The sequence below is a fragment of the Pyrus communis genome, chromosome 3 (genome assembly GCF_963583255.1).
Source record: "Pyrus communis chromosome 3, drPyrComm1.1, whole genome shotgun sequence".
Lineage (NCBI taxonomy): Eukaryota > Viridiplantae > Streptophyta > Magnoliopsida > Rosales > Rosaceae > Pyrus > Pyrus communis.
In genome coordinates this window covers 5,362,347-5,368,469 of record NC_084805.1, presented here as the reverse complement: position 1 = coordinate 5,368,469, position 6,123 = coordinate 5,362,347, and the positions used below count along the sequence as shown (strand labels likewise).

At 37.0% G+C, this 6,123-nt stretch overlaps 1 pseudogene; it reads right to left on the bottom strand.

The window, feature by feature from the left end:
• Window positions 1-560: 560 nt before the first annotated feature.
• LOC137728113 (protein DETOXIFICATION 46, chloroplastic-like) overlaps window positions 561-6,123 on the bottom strand; it is a 31,575-nt pseudogene continuing 26,012 nt past the window's right edge.

Sequence of the window (6,123 nt, the reverse complement as noted above, 5' to 3'; positions counted from 1 at the left end):
TGACGATGAGGATAAATTTCAGATACCATTTATGATAAAAACCATTTTTAAAAATTCAAGCCTAACCCAAATTTAGATAGAGAAATAGCAATGCTAGAACCTGGAAAGGGGCCCACTATGCGTATAGCACTCTCCCTGCCCAAGCCCGGGCTCAACTTCTTCACTCTCTCTACTTGCCACACAAGAATGCAGCAAGGACTGACACAGCACTGGCGTGGTGTTCCCGTGCCACTTATACAAGAACATGTGTCACATTTTTTCCACATGTCTATGTTATTGGCACCGGAAACCACCGTGATGGTGATCTCGTGCCATACAAGATCTCCTTGTTTAAAGTAGTCATTCGGCGATGCGCATGCAAAGTATACTATAACACCATATATTATGGATCTTCAAGTAGACTACCTTGCTCGTTTCGTTTGTGGATGCAAAGATTTGTGGCAAACTCATTTTTGGCTTCTAGGATATTATTGCATCTAATTTTGGTATAATTGACTACTCTTAAAATGGTGAGCATGAATTTGATCGCGATAGTACCTCGTATTTTTTTGATTTCTGGACTAAATAGCTCTGAGTTTTCCCAACTTGAAGCGGGTCATATCTTCAGAATAAAGTATGCCGTCGGGAGAAATCAGACGTTGTAGAGAGAGGAAAAACCGACTCTGAGAATGAAGACTGGTATTCAGAAAGTTCAAATCGGTAAACACTTTAAAACGGGCAGATATTGAGAAATTGCGCTTACCCACTGGAATGCTGCCAGTGCCCACCAGCAGCCTGGTAAGCCGACTCCTCTGCTGCTCACAAGCTTGTGGAAGAAATATGGGTAGGGTAGTGTTGGTGTATGTATAAAGAAAGAACCGATAATAGTTCAAGCAGACACTAGAAAAAAATAAAACAGATGTTACCAGCAACAGAAGTGCACCTAAGGAAAAGCATCCGCTCATGGACAGACTAATATATCTGAGATCTCGTCCGCTCTAAAGTAATATCTAAAATCAACGAACAAGTTGAAGTTTATTTTAACTCCAAACATTTCAATCATGCGAGGGTATTTCATTATAATTTGGATAGTGGATACTAAGAAAATATGACACAATCAGCAGAACAATCTTGTTGAATGCGTGTTTGTCCTGTGATACTCAAATTTCACAGACAAAAGAAAAGTCTACTTCCAGAAGTACGATTTCCCAAAACCTAACATCTCGAGAGGCCTATGTGTTTCCTTATTTCTCTCAAGTGTTAATTCTGATCATGGGAAGCATGGCAGAAGGGGGATGTAGACACCTAACATCAACTACGACGCCCATACGAAATCCCACGGTCAAAACTTTTCGGTTAAACTAATATTAAAACTCATAAATGAGATAGAGAATTGAGCTTATTATGCATACTTCATGAAGATAACACAAATTACACGAAGCATTCATCAGACGTTGTACCATGCCATGAAGATGTTAGAATCCTATTCAAGTATATAACATGACCATCACGTTTCCTAAAACCCTTCCAAGAGAGCATATATTTCACATTCAAAAACAGGATGAACTGTTCATTATTTCCACAGGGAACACAGTATTGTAGTTTTTACCAATTTTGGGTCAAAACAACAGGCACAGTTTGTGCAAACAAAAATGCTTATAAAAAGAACGTGAGAAAAATCATCACTGAAGACAAAATTAAACATAGCAGCAATGTTCCCTCAAGGCTGTAAGTGGGGGGCGTCACGATTAATGCAAGAAAATATGGTACTAGCACTTTATGCATCTGCAGTAACACAGAACAGAATATTAGTACACTTGTGGTGCATTTTGTCTGTCATTACCATTCTTCATGACCAGCCGACTTATGGAACAAATAGCAGTTAGTCCAACTTTTTTGGCTCAACAGATACCCTCAGTCAATAATCATATATATATGGAGCTCAAAAGTTGGATGTTATTGGAAGAATAAGTGGTGATGATTCAGTTTAAAAGCAGTTGTCACGACTCACAACCCACTTATACCATGTTGTCTGGTGGAAGCTACAAATGGATCAGTGATTTTTTGCACACCCCTAAATATTTATGGCCTATGGATTAAATAAATCAATGGAAAATCAAGGGATAGAAATAAAAAAGGGTATGCAGAAAGAGAAAAGGGGCGTACAGGAATCATTCCCTACAATATTGTAGAATAATTGATATAACTTATGATGGAGCAATAAAACCCAACTTGACTCTCCCCTTGATTAAGATACCACAATACCACTTATAATTAATGGCAACAAGAAATAAGAAGCAGGACGACGCTAACAAGTTCAAGAAAGCAAGAACCAACCTCCCGAATGATCTTCAGATCAGGTGTAAAGATATTGGGAAACAACCATGGAATGCATGTTCCGACAATCCCTACTACTGAACCAAGTATAGCTCCAATGATGACAATGACTTGAGCAGCATTCGAGCCTGTTTCATATCAAAAAATTTCAGACGACGATGAACAAATAAAGATTAACAAAGGTACAGATTCAATACAGGAATAATCTACAGTATATTCATTGAAAGAGGAGTACTCTATCTAGTTTACTTGTCGCACCAAAATACACATGAAGAATTTTCGCATCTCAACCTGTACAACCAAGATTGAAAATTAGATGTTACCATATTAATAGAATTGAGCAGGACAAACCTTTGCCAAACTTCGATTTACTCCATATATAAACTAAGGCATAAACGATTGTGCAGTTTGAGAGAGAGGTGCACCCCACACCGTACACATGGTGAATGTTTGAATCATGACCTAAACAAAATGGTGAGGGATCAATGCAAATAACCATCTTATCTACAAATAGAAAGACCAACTAACAAGACAAATTTGACCAAAACCAACCTGATGAGCAGCCATGGTATTTGTTCCCATAGATGTCGCAAAATACACAAGGAGAGAGTAGAACGCCACATATATATCACAGTATCTCTATTAGAGAAAAGATATTTAGTTGAAGGTTCCTGGTAGTTGGAATATATTGGTTGCCTAATCTGGTTAGGGGTGTGAACTAATGTTTTCCTGAATTAACTGATTTGATGATTGTTTAGAGTACTGTTATGCTTAGGCTGTACGCTATATAAATCCTTCTGTGATTACAGCATCTTTCTCCTTCCTTTCTCATCATGGTATCAGCACGTTGATTTTGACTCTTTGAGACCCAATCTTCTTCTAGAAAAGAGAATTTTGTTTCATTTTTTCAACAAACTTCCCTTTGTCATCTCTACATCGTCCATTTCTGAACAAACGTCTCTATGATGTCTTTAAGTTGTGAAGACACATAATGCCATCTAGTTGTATCACATGATGCCTAAGTTGTTAAAGCAGATTAATATTTCTAGTTCTTCAGGAGAGCATTGGCATCCAAGAATTTTGGAGTTCCAGTTCAAAATTGCCCCTTATCAATTTCAGGGTGAGTTCAAGAGTATAAATGATGACAAATTCGCATGAAACTAGATAAAGAAATCTAATTGAGTAAACTATAACGTTTGACATCATTGTAAAAGTACAGAAGCAGCTTGGACTGTTAGAAGTTCCTTGGACGAGGGAACAGAGATGGCATAGGCATTGTATCCTTTCTTGTTGAGAGCTTCAGTCATCATATATCCTGCAACAACCTAAAAGAAACCAGTGAATAGTTGTGGAAAGCAAGTTAATGCTTCGAACAAAGCTATGATACGAATATTAAAACCATACCGGTCAATAGCAATGAAAAAGGAAATTAATTTGTTAAGAACATATGATTAAATATTCAAACCTGTGACACCACTGTTGCCCATGCTGCACCAGCAACACCATAGCGTAAAAAGCTGCACAAGAGTACATCACCAACTCCATTTACGGCACTGGCTACAGCCAATGCCTTCGAAGGACCCCAGGAATCTTTCATGCCAAGACTGGGAAACAGATTCAGGAAATCAGATATTGAACGAAGTAACAGCTGGTCACAAGCTCATTACCCCTTGGCATTCAAATTTCTTGCCAGAGATGACCTTCCCTTAGGCGAAAAAAAATATATATATATGTAAATTCATAAATTAAATTATATTAACTTAGCAGAATTTGATTTTTCAATTCCTATACCATGCCAATTTTTTTTCTCCGACTGTAAATTCTTCTCAGCACCCACCATATAAAATCAATATCACCCGTGTTAAAAAGATATTAAGGCTGTTAACAGATACATTACATAGAGAAGTTGCTAATTATTTGAACAAACAGGACAACTGGAGCTTCTATGATTACAGATTTACGTCTATATCTATAAACGGTTAGAAATGTATGCTGTAGATAATCCATGGGTAGAGATATAGTAACCTTGCACTCTGAGCAACCCAACCAACAAGAAGTGCAGGCCATGCAACAGAAAATATTCTGTTAGATTACAAAACATTAAAAGAAATTCAACACGGGGATTCTTCTACTTGTAGAAGAACATGAAGTAGAAAGATATGTTAAATTATCATCCATCGAAGGAAATAAACGATTAAAAGAAAAAAGAAGAAGGAAATAAACCTGAACATATGTATTTGCTGCATGAATAATATCCGCATTCTTTGATCCAGTAAAAGCTAAAAAGGCCAGAAATTGCATTAGTCGATAATCGTCTATGATTCTATGCTAGTTTTACAAACTCAGAAAACTCTTGCTATGTACTATTTTCTAAGATGCAGTACTTAAAAAGAAAAAACAATCAAGCGATATTTAAAATATGTACCAGTCCTTATTACCAGTTAGTGCCCATGAACCAAAGAATCTTATAAATAAAAGCAGTAAGAAGCCACTGGCCAATCCAACAAAGAGCAAAATATATATCTGATGTTGCACTTCACTTTTATCCTGCACCAATTCTAAGAAGTCAAAAAAAATACAGTAAAAGTCATGGAAAATAGTGATTAAAGTAGCAAATGAATCCAGCAAGAGCATTCCCAAGTATACAGAACAGAAATATTTTTTTTTTTCTCTCGGAAAAATAAAGATGAAAGAAGAGAGAAAGAATACATGGTTTTATGCCAAAGCAATAAATGTAGTCTATTACAATGGAGTGATAACAATTAACAAATGTACATACTGACAGTGCATGAACATAAAAAGTAACAGTTGAACAAGACACACAACAAAAACTCCCATGCTCACAAGCAAGTCATCAGCTATCATTGTCTGTGTTTAACTAAAGAAGCACTGCAATGGCATTTCAAAAAAGAACCAAATACATGTTTGAGCAAAAGACTACCCATCCAATGTGCATGATTCATGCCCACCTAACTAAGGCCGTTTAGTTGCATCCATTCTCACAAAAGACCACACCTCCCTGGATTTCTTTGTCTAGGAAAGACTACTATATATCAGCAACATGACGCATGCTTATAGAACTTTGGTGTTCTGCACTATCTCATGTCTAGAAAACTTCCCAAGGACATGCCGAAATGTCAACCACTAAAAGCCCCACTATGAATTTAAAAAAATGAATTATGGCCGCACGATGTACGATGAACAGCTAACATGTAAAGATCCCTAGGATCTCCACAATTTGGATTCGGATGAGATCCAAATCCAGGATTTGTAGCCCTTAGGTTTTTAATGTTTGAAATTTAAAATGGGGTCATATTAACATGTGGCACCTAGTCATTATCCACGGGACGCCACGTTACCGGTTAACAACACCTTTGACGGAACATCAAATGTGATATTTTGATTAAAAAAAAGTAAAGATATTAGAAACTTTGGTGGTGCTTTTAAAAAAAGATTAAGATTCTCTCTCCCTTTAATCTCTCTCGTTTTCTCCCTTTCAATCTCTCTCCTCTTTCGTCACCTCTTATTTAAGTGGTTACCATTAAGTCATGTCAATATCTTGTTTTAAATATTTTTTTTATGGAGAACAAGAAAAAAAGGACAATATGAGAGGAGAGCAGGAATGGTGACACATCTTGACCCGGAATGTCCACCTGGACTTCGAATTGTGTTGTGTTGGCTGACACCAGGAGGGTGATGAAGCCATAACGTGTAGTGAAGTGGAAAATGTGAATAAATTTAAACCTAAAAGTGCCTAAATATAAGAGTGCGCTTGTGAGCGGGAATGAACTCATTTCACACGTGATG